The 13,981-nt window shown below is 37.4% G+C and overlaps 1 protein-coding gene across 1 annotated transcript in view; it reads right to left on the reverse strand.

The window, feature by feature from the left end:
• LOC126753944 (FAS-associated factor 2) overlaps nt 1-13,981 on the reverse strand; it is a 214,147-nt gene that overhangs the window by 146,631 nt on the left and 53,535 nt on the right. Inside the window, exon 2 of the mRNA XM_050465727.1 lies at nt 152-896. The gene's annotated coding sequence lies outside the window, so the exon portion shown is untranslated. The remainder of the gene's footprint in view (nt 1-151; nt 897-13,981) is intronic.

A 13,981-nucleotide genomic window follows, 5' to 3' on the forward strand; every position in this document is an offset into this window, starting at 1 on the left:
ATAACAATGGAAAATGGCAAATACTTAAAATATAATAAAAAGAACATAACTGAATAAAAAAGGCAAAAAACTTGCAAAAATAGTTCTTAAGTAGCGAAAATATAATCGAGTTTATAAGTAATTACATGTATTAAAATAAAATCGGACTTACCGAGCTGTAGACAAAGCGTTTTTAAACTCCTCTATCAATTTCATTCCGCAACTTTTTCTATTTTCCACTTTTTCTTGTCTTTATTGAAACGCACTGCCTGCTTTTAGGCGCATATACACACTTCACTTCACTACACTATATTACACTACACTATACACTACACTTTTTCTTGCACACTGAGTACTTCTTAATAAAATACGTTGCTTTTGCCTTTGTCTTTCGCATCGCCTTTTGCATTGTCAATTTGCATTGGCCGCTGCCATTTGCATTCTTTGTTATCCGCTTAGCGTCATCGCAATCGCTGCTGTAATTGTGAGCTTACCGCCCCAGCACTCCGCGTAGCACGCTTATCATTTGCTTTGCATTCCACTATTACGACAACAATAAAAACAATAAAAGTGGGCAATATATTGGCTGCTGCGGTTTCTGCGTGCCCGCATTCTGCCAGCTCAACACAAATGCATGCCAGTGTATGCGTGAGTTTGCGTGTATTTGTTTTCGCAGGCGATTTCTCTTCGTCCTTGCCTTTTAAACGCTGGCTCTTCATGCGCACATCCCTTGAATTTACATGTCTTCGATAAACAATTGGCATATGTTGCTTTATCTAGAGGAGCGCGCTAGCAGCTTTACAAGCTTTCAGCTGCCATATGCGGTAGCGTGAACTTTTTGTTGTCCATAATGTGGGATTAAATTGTTGTATTATAAATATTGGTTTTTATTCGCTTGGTTACGCAAATATGATTGTCTGAAAGAAAAATGAAAAAAAAAATAAAATAAATAAATATGGAAATGAGTACACACAAATGTGATATTGTACATATATAAATATAAATATGTATATGTATGTATGCTTTACATAAAAATAATTCTACAAATTGTCTATTTACTAGTATAATCGAAGCTTGCTAATTCTAACCGAATTCCGCCCAAATTAAAAAAATGTATATGTCGAGTTGCTGTGGATGTTCAAAATAATAAAATCCGATAGGTGGCGCTCATGCGAACATATTTCCGATTTTCTTTCTATTATATTCAAAGAAAGTATACCACCATTTTCTCATTGGCATTGACTATTCATATTGCGAGGTCATAATTAGTTGGATCGTAACGCTTAATTGGATGCCAGGATTCGTTCATATGAATCTAAATTAGGAAGAATGTGGTCGTTGGGCTTTCGATTAAATATTTATTGTTTATTATTTTAACGCTTCAAAGCTCATTCTACATGGTTTCTACTGTTTAACAGCAACTACTGATATACTCTGATAAGAGTTCTTACAGGAGAGCGAATGATAATCAAATCTAAAGACTGTTGGATTTATTAATTCAATATTTATTAAGTCGTTCCTATGTCTTAGCCTTCACTACTGATTTGATTGACAGATTTATAGAACTGAGATTAATATTTTCACAGAACATAATTGAGGCTTTGCACTGCGACCTATGGTCCATTGTGTCCTCTCCTATATCACATATGGTCACAAATGTCCTGCACTCTGAATAATTGCAGGAGCTTGCTGGACGCGACTGAGGTGATTGTGATCCCTGTCGACGTAGATGGAACCTAGGGCCTTGAGCCTACTTCTACAAATTGCTGGGCAGTCTGGAGTCAGGTGTTCTGGTGTTTCCTGTTCATGTCGCAAAACCGGCAGTTTGCGCAAGAGACTATGCCCATGTTGTACAAGTGCTTCCCGAGCCGACAGTGCCCTGTATAAAGCGCGATAAGGAGACGGATTTCGAAGTTAAATATCAGCGACGTGAGAGTCACACAGCCCCAGTCCACACAAAGAATTAATATGTTAACAATAGAACCTTAAGAATCTAAATATTGTTCCTCACTTCTTCAAAATTGACTCCAAAAATGAATGAATTTTTCATATTTTCAATTCCTTAAAAAAGTTGTAAAATATGTGTCTCCTACTGATTTATTATACCCTGAAGAGGTGCAACCGTCTGTCCACCAGTCCGTTTGTCTGGCTGTTTCGACTTAGACTTTTAATTTTTGATATGATACTTTGTGTGCGTCCTTTTTTCTCGAAGAAACTGCTAACTAGTTAGCTGTCATACAAACTGAACGATGAAAGTCAAGTCTTTATAGTATTTTTTTATTTGACATGATATCTACCATATTTGGCATAGGTTATTGTCCAAGGCCACAAATTGTACAGAGGTGACTACTGTAGTGCATACATACATATGTATCTCTCATACAAAGAGACTGATTAAAATCAAGTTCTTATTTGGAAATGTTTAGTTTCTTTTTTTATTTTTCGATACAATTGCCATAGATCTCGGCCGGACGGCTCACAACAAACGTCTCGTGATGTTTTCTTAGGTAAAATATTCAACCTTCAAATTGAAAAAGTTAACATAAAGCGAAGTTTTGCTCTCACTAATAAGTTTTGTACCCGATAGAGATTAACTGGTATGTTCAAAAATGACAAGCCGACATCGGCATATATATATATACATTTATATATGAATATGAATAAAATTTTAATCGAAATATTTATTAATTTTATCGACTGAATATATGTTTTCTGATAAAAACATAAAAGGACATGACAAGGTCTCATCCATATTACTTAAGAACTGATAGCTAGTGCGAAGTACCGAAATCTTGTCGGTCCGTAAATCAAATTCTGACACTTTCACTGTAGATTAATAAAATCTTTTACTCTAAATTATATATCTATTGGAACCTAAAAAATATTCATCCAACGAATTAAAGCGGCGGCTCAGGAGCATCTGATCTCAAGCGGCGGCACTTCAGCTATCATTATACTACTGTGATCAAATTGAAAGGTGAATTTTGCTCATTTGATCTCCTTCATTTGATTCTCCTTCCCGCTGCAGTACACTTATGCCAACGAATTTTCCAGTCATCATAGCACTTGCAAAGATCCTCCGTCGTGATGGCCATCAGAGCCTTCTTCGATTCAGCTTTATATCCTCAATTGGGCCAAAACGGTGTTCTCGGAGTGGTCATGTGAATTTGCTGAACAGCCAGAAGTTACACGAAAGTAAAACAGGCGAATATGGTGATTGCGGCACGATATTAGTTGAAAATGTGGCGAAATGATGGTGCATTATCGCACTTCTTTGTTCAATAAATTCAGACTTAGTAAATATCGAAGAATTCACTTTTAGAGCCTCACAAAACGACGCGTATCTCAGATGTTATTGAATATTTTGTTCGCAATAGTCTTAAACATTTATTTTCATTAGATCTAAGCGCTTAAGAATGCTCTGAAGATATGGTAGTTTTTTATAAAATTTTGTTAATTTAATCACTTGCAAAGATTTTTTGAGGGGAAAAATATGGTATTTTGAAGGGAAAATATCAAGCCATTGGCATTGACTGAATAGTTCGCAACCTCACCCTTTTGCTCCTGCTTGTTTTCGTTTAATTTGATTTCATGATCACATCGATTTAGTGCCACATGCCGAGTCATTTATAACCACTTTTACCTTTCGCCTGGGTTGACAGTGAACTACTTGCAGCACGCGCATTTTCACCGTTACGAAGCTGAGGCGGATTTCTGCAGACGTGCTGCTATCAACACAACTCTTTGCTTTCAGCACCAGTTACAAATAAAACAACAAAAAAACAAATAACTACAACAAAAAGAAAGCAAGGCAGCAACAAAAGCGTATGGCAACGCCAAGCAGCTGTAGCCAATGCAGTAGACTATTAAATTACTCAGCCGTTATGTACTTTTCAGTGTTGCAACTTGCTGCTTTCCACGCGTACAACTCTTCGCCTCTTCGCCTTCGTTTATGCTTTGCTCGGCTGCTTGCCGTCTGGCATGCAAATGGCGAATAAATCAATGTTGCGGAGCATAGCGTAACGCCATTTTTTATGCATATAACGGAATAAAAGAAAAAATACAAACAAAAACAACAACAACTACAACAATAAATAACAAATTCATGGCTACTTTTCATATGCGACGTGTTTATTAGCAACAAAAACAACAACAACTACACGTTTTTTACTCGGATGCGGTGGGCAAATGAAGATTTGCATTTAAGTGTGTCTGTGTTTGTGTGTCTATGAACTTGCAGTTGGTGAATTGTAATTTGACCATTAAGATTTAAGAATAAATAATTTTTAATGCAAGCCAAAGGAACTATGAGATTTACATAATAGCGTCGGCTTGGTGGAAAACAGGCAAAGCGAGGTTGTAATGAATTTATTGCGGATGTGTGCATTACCGTTATTTGTTTGTTTGTGCTTGCCGCAATGCTGCGTGCACTTTGCATTTACTTGTGGGGCTAAGCGAGCTTTCAGAGCTTTTTAATGAAGATCTTTGTTTACACGTCAGCACATGGCTTTTCATTGTTTGTGTTATTATTTATTTATGTTTGAATTTATGTGTGTTTACTTGCCGAGCCTATTTGGCGGTGGAGGCATGTAACTTGCCAAGTATTATTTTTCCGGTTTGAATTAACACTATTTCGTCTTAATTTAGTACTTGGTTTTCCAATGGGGCGCAACTCTCATTTATATATTTATATATGGTTGAAATTGGACTATTCGAGTTTGACCCTTTATATCAAATATTATACCCACTGTATAGATAGCGTACTTAGTACCGAAAATGTACCTCATTATGCGAGATATCTTAAAGAGAAAGACGTATACATCTTTTTCAAAAGAATAAAAAATTAAATCGGTAAAAAGTACTCCTAATCAAGAAAAAATGGTGTGTTCATGCTTCTGGGTATGCATTTACAGTCGGGAACTATACGCCACCCTTGCATCCTCCCCGCGCAACCTTTAAGTCAGATGCGGCAGTTAATCGTTTGGAGCCTGGCAGCCAGAGTTAAAAGAGAGGAAGCTTCATCGGCCACTCCGACATATTCGGTTTTTCAGCAGGGATCGCTGACGGATGTCGGTCACGAATTACAGCATCTGTTCATCTAAAGTGGATGATGGTGTAAAGGTTGACATCGTAGAATCCCCTTCCTTTGAAATATGAGAAAACAGCCGGGACAAAGACGGAGTCGATGGATGACCACAGCAAACATAACAATCCGCATCAAAGAAAATAATGTTCGACTTAACATAAAGATGTCCGATAAGACCAAAGATGTCCTTTTAAATGAGCGGATGGATGGCAAAGACTTAAGTCGATGGATGCCCAGACGTAGTAGAAGGTCATTTGACCAAAGATGCCTTTTATGATTGTGCGCTTAAGTCGACTGTCCCCGGTACGAGGTCAAAATTGTGCTTGGCGATTTTAACACCAGGATGGGGGATGGGAGAGAAGTATTTTCGATCCAACAGTTTTAAAATTCAGCATCGATGGCAAAACTTAAAAACAAGTTGAGGCTGATCAACATCGCCGGGTTTGAAATTGAGTTGTCTTTAGTACTAGATTCCAGCAAAATAAAATTCATCAAGCTACTTGGCTGTTTCAAAAAGTTTAAAACCAGATCGAACATATTGGGATAAAGAGCACTAATCAGCAACTCGGTATACGCGAAATAATTGGTTTTCGGAAAGGCCAAAAGAAAGGAGATGGCGAACCAGATTCCCCAATCGATGACGATGGATTTATGTTTCATTGCTCGACTGTGATGACGTTCGAATTGCAATTACACGCCTGAAGAAGAACAAACCAGTAGGGCTTACCTGCCAAGCTATTTAAACACGATGGCGAATAACAGAAAACATGGTCGGATGAAAGCAAGCCCAACGATTGAAACCCAGACCTGGAAATCTGCTATTGATCAGATATTAGCCATGTGCAAATTCTTGGAAAAGACCCGTGAAAAAAATATCGACACACACGACCATTTCGTCGATTTTAAAACCGCTTTCGATAATATGAAAAGCTGCCTCTATGCCGCCATGTCTGAATTTGAACTAATACGGCTGTGTACATTGACGTTGAGTAACACCAAAAGCTAAGTCAAGATTGGGAAGACATCACTGAACCGTTCGATATCAATGGCGGTTTCAAACAAGGAGACTATCTATTGCTGGATAAAATGTAAAAACTAAGTCCGCATATTAGTGGTAAGTGAAGAATATAAAATGGCATTATAAAACGAGAACTTTTCCCTTATAAGTACGAAAGGAGAGTGGTCAGACTTGTAGATCACTTTGGTCCAACTACCAATTAAAATATTATACATTTTATTATTTAATTATTACTTGTCTTCGACCTCCGCTGTAGACTTTAGTTCCAGTAATGAGCTTATGAGCCTCATATGTAATTAGTAGGCGTTGGTCGTAAGAGTTCTTACTGGACATTGTTCAATAGACATTACTGCGGTAAGGATAAAAATTTTATCAGACGCAAATCGTCAAAACTGTGTAAGTGAGGTGGAAACTTCTAAGCACTTTATGACTTTATGATATTAGCCGCCTTAACAATTTTGTGATAGGCTCAAAGCACTTTATCTATTTATGAATGTCCTTATGATTAATTATAAGAGTTTTAGGTACCACAACGGATCAGCGTCCTAAGCCTGTTAGGATCTATTTTTTAACTTAATATATCTTCGAAAAAAAGAAATCTCAAGAGAGTTGTTCGACTAAGCCTCAAAAAACTTAAAAAATTCTTTCAGAGCAAAATTTAAAAAAAAATAAACTCAAATATCCAAGTTCCATAGGAGTTTAAAGTGATTTTAAATTCACATACATATATTTAGTTTTAATTTTTTCACATTAATTGCAGAGAATAATTTCTGCCATAAATTAAAAGTACGCAACTTCATTTTGTTGAGCTTGCAAACGAGGACACTCAACTCAAATTCACATCAAAAATTCATCCAACCTGTACAATTTGATGACCTGTTTGACATTTAATGCAATCAACACGGAACACCTTTTCAACGCCGTGTCCTGTTTTACTTGCAAAATGCATATGTGTAGGTGTATATGTGTGTGTGGTGGAGCGCTCACAGATCGCTGGTTCGGTTTGATGATTACAAACGACCATTGCAATGTCCCACATAATTCTTCGTTTCCTGTCAGTCATAATTAATTTCTCCTACATGAAGCTATGAGTTAGTAGAAGAATATGGAAGTTTCCTATGTATGGGAGAATATCTATGTGAGTGTATATATATACATGCTGAAATACATCAGCAGTACGGGCTTCTAGGGGTGGGAAAGTAATGAAAATATTTTAAATACTGCGCAGGATAAATTGAAAATGGACAACATTCTAAATATGTATTGGAATGTTAAGGAACAACACGGGATATTCATGCGACATATTGGGAGCTGTCCTCATTTCGTTCGCCACTTTGGAGTCGGAAATTAAGTGAATATGCGCAATTCACATAGCAATTATTTGAAGCGAAAAGTTGTAAAAGCAGATAGTGTGTTTAAAGGAACCTATAAAAAATTCAAAGGTAAATGAGTATTCCAAGTTAAAAAGAAATTATGGAAAACACTCGTCCTAATTGTTTTCTTGTTATTAATGTAGACAAAAGCTGTAAAATTATGATAGCTAACACTTCTCCAACCTGCTGAATGGCTGTAAAAGCTAAACACTAGGAGATGATGAACCCGATTCTTCAATCGATGACGATGAAGCGGGCGTTCCATTGCCCGATCATGAAGAAGTTCGAATAGCAATTACATATACTCGTATGAAGAACAACAATGCGGAGGGGGCCGATGGATTGCCAGCCGAGCTATTCAAATACAGCGGCGAAGAACTGATAAGGCTTCTTTGCAAAATATGGTCGGACGAAAGCATGCCCAACGATTGGAATTTAAGTGTGCTCTGCGCAATCCACATAAATAGAGACTCCACAGTCTGTGCCAACTATCCTCAACATCGGATATAAGGTTCTATCGAGCGTACTGTGTGAAGGATTAAAGCCCGCTGTCAATAAATTGATTGAATCTTATGATTTTTACTACATATTCACCGTACACCAAATCTTGGAAGAGACCCGTGAAAAAATAATGGACACACGATTTCAAAGCTGCTTTTGACAGCACGAAAAGGAGCTGCTTTTATGTCGATATGTCTGAACTTGGTACCTCCGCAAAAGTAGTACGACTGTGTAAACTGACGTTGATCAATACCAAAAGCTCCATCATTCATCAAGAAGAACCTCTCTCAGTCGTTCGATACCAAACGAGGTTTCAGACAAGGCGACTTCCTATCTTTCGACTTCTTCAATCTACTCCTCTAGAAAATTATTCGAGGTGCAGAGCTGACCGTCAAGTAAAAAACATCGATCTACGGAGGTTATTAAATGGTCAAAAAAGCGACCGACTGAGTGGGACTGTAATGCTTACAACCAGTCGGCTTATGATTTTAGACTATCGCAGCCAAACTCTGTATCTCTTCAGCCGTGGGATCACATTCGAACTTGTTAATAAATTCTGGCTGAAATGGCAATGCGACCGAGAAAAGGATACCAATGAGAAATTAAACTTATCGTTTCAATTCGCAAGTAGAAAAATTGGACCAAGGATTCTGGAATCAACCGTTTCAACGGCGAAATCTACATTCTCACGTACGAATCAAGGTGAAACAGAGACATGAGCGGGCTTCGGCTGTAGTAATCTATACCAGAAGGCAGCTTCCAACTAAATGACTAAATAATAGTCTTTCGGACCGAAATTGTATGCAAAAACAGTAAGTGCCAAATGGGTTTCGGCTAGAACCAGCAATCCCATAAACATTTTAGCGGTTGGGGCCACCGGTAATTAGGGCTATTCATAGAGCCAATACCAAGCTTCTTAGTGATAGATTACGCAAGCAGGTAATAACTAGACTTCAGTTAATAGGAACTGGATACTCGGACATACAAAAATAGAGGGTAATGAGCAAAAGCAGACGAGCTGAAGCAATGGACCCCTGAAAAACACTCAAGTCTTGGAACACAGAGCATATCACAAAGTTAAATTGGTGTAGTTTTGATGGTGGACAGACCAAAAAGCTCCTAAATCCAGGCAAAAGGGAGGTTTGTAACATTGTATGGATCAACATATGGCATCTGCCTTGAAGATTCCGCTTTAAGGAAATGGGAAAATTGGATTCGGCAGAATGTAGATCATGAGCGGATGAGGATGAGACGCTGGAATATTATTTATGCGAATGCTCTCAGCCTTCAGCTGGATGAGACATTCGACAGTTTCCAATGTGCCAACCAACCTTCTTTTATTTAGAATTTTAGTTCACTGAGTTGCTAGATAAGGCTTAATTTGGTTTCCCCAGGCTCAATTGTGGCGGCTTGTGGCTCATAATTTCTATTTTCGGTTAATCGGTTATAATCGGTTCTTAAAATTAATTCAATTATCATTTATTATTGGGATTAGCTCTCTACCATAAGCTGGCTAGCCAACAGTGTGGCTTTTAGTTTTGCCTAATTTTTCCGTAAATTAAGATGGGTGCTATTATTATTTGCTGAGGCTACTGAACTTGAAATGTGCAGTGATTAATATTGCTAACAATTGAACAGTTTTTTCAGGATCAGATTATCAATATATTATATAATTCGACTTGCCAGTGAATAATAAAAAAATATAGATTTTAAATTTCAAAACCAAAGCCCTTTAACTCCCTAGTAAAGCATGAAATTAACAGACAACAGGGAGCTGTCGAAATTGCTGCGTCACTGACGCTTTAATAGCTTGCGTGAGTGACCCAAATAAAGAGCAACTCTACTGCAACGCCCCTTAGCTACCCTACGCCACATATTCCTCCTGTCCACTCAACCAATGCTAGCAAGCGGTTGTTGATTTGCACAGCTGTACTGTTATAATTTGTGTTGCTTGCCATGTAATTTGCTCTCTGCCATAATCGAGCTAGCTAACAGCGTGGAGCTGCTTGTTTGCCCCCATTTTTTCCGGAGTTTTTGCATTGCAATTTTTCCCCCATTTTCTTCGGAGTTCATTTCCTGTTCGGGCATATTGAAAAATGCGATTTCTCATTAAAAATGTTGCCGTTTCCAATTAGGAGAATGAAGAACGAAAATTAAAATACTGAACTCGTAATATGGTCGTGGAGTTTGTTATGACAGGGCAGGACCATGCCAACATTGTTGTACTTTAAATATAACGTTTTGGATTATTTTATAGTAAGATTTTGTGGGAATACGTGTAGAGCATTGGAGAAAAAAGAAAGAAGAAATTTCAAAAGAACTTTATTAGGGTGCAAACCTGGGATAGACGAGCTGTATATCAGCAGAACTTTCCTTTAGTGGCGAGGTCAAATAGTTCAATATCTAATCAGTATGGTGAAAATGAGACTTCAATAAGAACTACTCCCAAACTGTCGACGATTATCCCATTTCCGAGAAGTTCTCAAACTAAAATGAACTGGTATGACTTTACTTTGAGAGAGAGAACTTCGTATCATGGTGCAACGACAATTCAAAAACAAGGAAAAGAATTGTAATAGTGATAATGGAAACCAGAACTAAGATCTCCGAACCCACTTTTAAGTTTAATGAAAGTCAGTTCAGTACATTCAGTTCAAACCATTTGTTCCCACATTGAAACTACTTATTTTCGTTTTACATTTAGTGGATAGACTTTCTTGGTTTGGTACCTAATTGATTCCTAGTGTTCTACAATGCGATTGTGACAGAGCTGGGCCCACGCTGTGTAAGTGGAAGTATCTTTCTTTACTACCTTCCGAGTTGCAGCTGCGTCAAATACTGTCGTGGAACATTCTCACGCTTGTTCTGGACCAATTTTAATAAGTCCTCAGTTCTTGTCTTGTCATAATTTGGACATATCTGTTTCGTTATCCTACCTTTGGTTGTAGATTTCCATCTGGGTCCATTTTGCTTAAATAGCGTATTTAGATCCCTCTTGATCGTTTTCAGCGGACACAGTATTGCCTCCACCTCTGATTCGTCTTGAGATGCTCCTGACTTGGCCAACTTGTCTACTTCGTATCGTTGCCGAAAATTTTTCTATGGCCGGGAACCCAGATTATGGTCACGTGGAGTAGACCAGGCAGTGAGCTTAACTCTTTTCAACATTTGTGGACCACGCTTGGCTTTGTCTTTGGCGACGATAAGGCTAGAAATGTCGACAGGCTATCTATATATCACATATGGTAACTCTCTGTATGCTTCCGTAGATATTCAGTAGAGTCCGCTTGGAAGATCCGATTAGAGTTTGATATACGGACGGGCAGAGTGGTATCTCTGATATCTGCTGGGAATATATATCCATGCCTATTTCGTAGTCCATTTGTCTACTCCTTCCGCTTGGATTTAGTAGATGGATGAGCAGAGATATGAGGATCCTCGGAATATACCTTCATGTGTACTGCGCTGCCCATTTCGGGCCCGTCGGTATAGATGGAGATGGTATTCTCATTCTCTATTAAAATTCTTATCCATTCAAGTCTAGAGGATAATCTGATCCAACCTTGTGGGATTCATCTATTTAGATTTATTTTGAGCTCTTTTAGCACTTTTCAAGTTCCAGATTGCTATATCCACAAAGGTGGTACCAATCTCTCCAATGTCATTTACTTTACTATGAGGGTACTTTTTTTACTCCTAAATGTAGGCAATTACAAAATTTGTAGAAGAACAATAGGTAGTTTGACTCAGAACACTAGAAAATGATATATTTTATTGATGTGGAGACAGTTCAATAAATTTATAAAACCAATTTTACAGTCTAAGAACGTTTAAATATCAGCTTAAGTTATCCCTAGTCAATTAAATTTTGATTTCTTCGCTTTTGTAGAAAAACTCGTACGCTTCCTAATTATTTACTCCGCCACCGTAAGCCCTCATTACCTTACACCACAAATATATTTGTCACGGGTCAATTTATAGCTCAGCTTAAACTCCGCATAGCGCGTTCATATAATCACTGGCATTCAATGCAATTTAATTTGTGGGTACTATGCGCCTAAATGTATGCGCTATAATTCAGTGAATTAAAAGTTTCGACATTTCGCCGAGCGCAATACATTTGCCTAAACTTTCCAGCAACATTTCCAACGAAAATGTCGCTTGCGCCTCTACTGAGCTCCCACGTTTCGCCTCTCGCTCCTGCTAACTTTGCCCAAATTCTCTCCACGCTTCGAACTACTTTTAGGCGGTTTATTTATAGTTGATTTGTCGCTCTCTAGGGACGTTTGCGCGCTGTTTTCCGGGTGTTTAAATTGTCTTGTCATTGAGTTGTCTGGCCGCCGACACACACAAACGGTTTGCACAAATACACATTTAGTCAACACTTGTAATTGTTATTGTTGTTGTTGGTCGAACTTTTCGCCCGGCGCGGTGTTCTGTGTTTGTGCGCCTGCCATTTAAATTGCAATTATTTAAAGTCCCTTAAGGATTTCCACTCATTATGTTAATTTTCTCCTTCAAGGCGCGGACACACACACACATACAAATAAATACACAAATATACACATACAAATCTTTGCATACATATATAATATGTATGTATATATGTGTACTTATGCTTAAGTACTGTTATGCACATAAGCAAGTTTGCTCAAGCAAGTTGCCTGTTTCACTGGCAGTTCTGTTTACGCACAAAAGTAGACTACGAATTTCGCACTACCCGCTCTCCTCGCTTCTTAATAGTTGCGCTCCAAGCTTGGTTTGCTTGCGATTTCCGCTTTGTTCGCGCGCCGATTTCCGAAATTTATATACCAGCACTGTCACTGGCGCATTTTCTGTTCATTGCTCTTTGCATAAATGACTCGTTGTTGCTGTTCCTGTTTCTGTTTTTGTTGTTTTTTGCTTATTTTATGTGGATCGCCGTGGCTAAGAAACTTGCATTTTTTATCTGTTGCAGCGTCGCATGCAAAACAATTTAATTAAAAGTTTTGTGCTAAGTTCATAAATTACAGCAACAACAATGGTCAGCTGGTTGAGGTCACAACAGCAGAGGGTTCAAAGAGTTTTTGTACAAAAAAATAAAAAAATAATAATAATGATAGTGGAAGAAATGTGTGCGAGGATCTAAAAGAAATATCAGAAAGAAACGGAAACTAAGAAAAATATTGCAAGGGTCCACAACAAGTGGAGAAAAGCGAAAAATATGCAGTGCGCGAAGCTACAGTGTGTAAGAAGTCCAAATTTTATTACCTTTTGGAGAGAAAAAATGTCAATTTTGTGGTTACAGAGTACCTTGAAGAGTATTTGAATATTAAAAATAAGAATTCTAAAACCAAAAGCTCTCTCGCTCTCTCTTACAAACTTTCTTCAGAGAATTTAATAAAAAGGATGTCGAAATGTTCTTAGAACAATATTATATAACGCTAAAAAATAAAAGAAATAAGAATTCCAAAACCAAAAGCTCTCTTGCTCTCTCTCTTTCATTCTTCTCTCTGAAATAATATAATAAGGATGCTAAAACGTTCTTAGAACTATTTTACCTAACCCTAAAATTTAATAAAAGTTAATATAAAATAGCTCTCTCTCTCTCTCTCCCATATTCTCTCCGAGAAGAAATAAAAAAACTTAATTAATATAGTTTTTGATAACAAAATATTTCTGGAGCAATATTACATAACCATAAAAAATCTTAGAAATAAGAATTCTAAAGCCAAAAATCGCTCTCCAAAACGTTCTCAGAGCCTTTAATAAAAAGGATGTCGAAATGTTCTTAGAACAATATTATATAACGCTAAAAAATAAAAGAAATAGAATTCCAAAACCAAAGCTCTCTTCTTCAATCTTTCCTCGAAAAAGTTAATTAGAAGGATACCAAAATAGTCTTAGAACAATATTATAATAAGTTTATAATTATAAATATAGCCCAAATATTTCTCTCTTATTTTCACCGAGGAGCAATAAACAAAAATTAGGCAAAATGCTTCTACAGTTCGAACCCCCCTTTAAAAATAATTAAAATTGAAT

This window comes from Bactrocera neohumeralis, chromosome 3 (assembly GCF_024586455.1).
Source record: "Bactrocera neohumeralis isolate Rockhampton chromosome 3, APGP_CSIRO_Bneo_wtdbg2-racon-allhic-juicebox.fasta_v2, whole genome shotgun sequence".
Lineage (NCBI taxonomy): Eukaryota > Metazoa > Arthropoda > Insecta > Diptera > Tephritidae > Bactrocera > Bactrocera neohumeralis.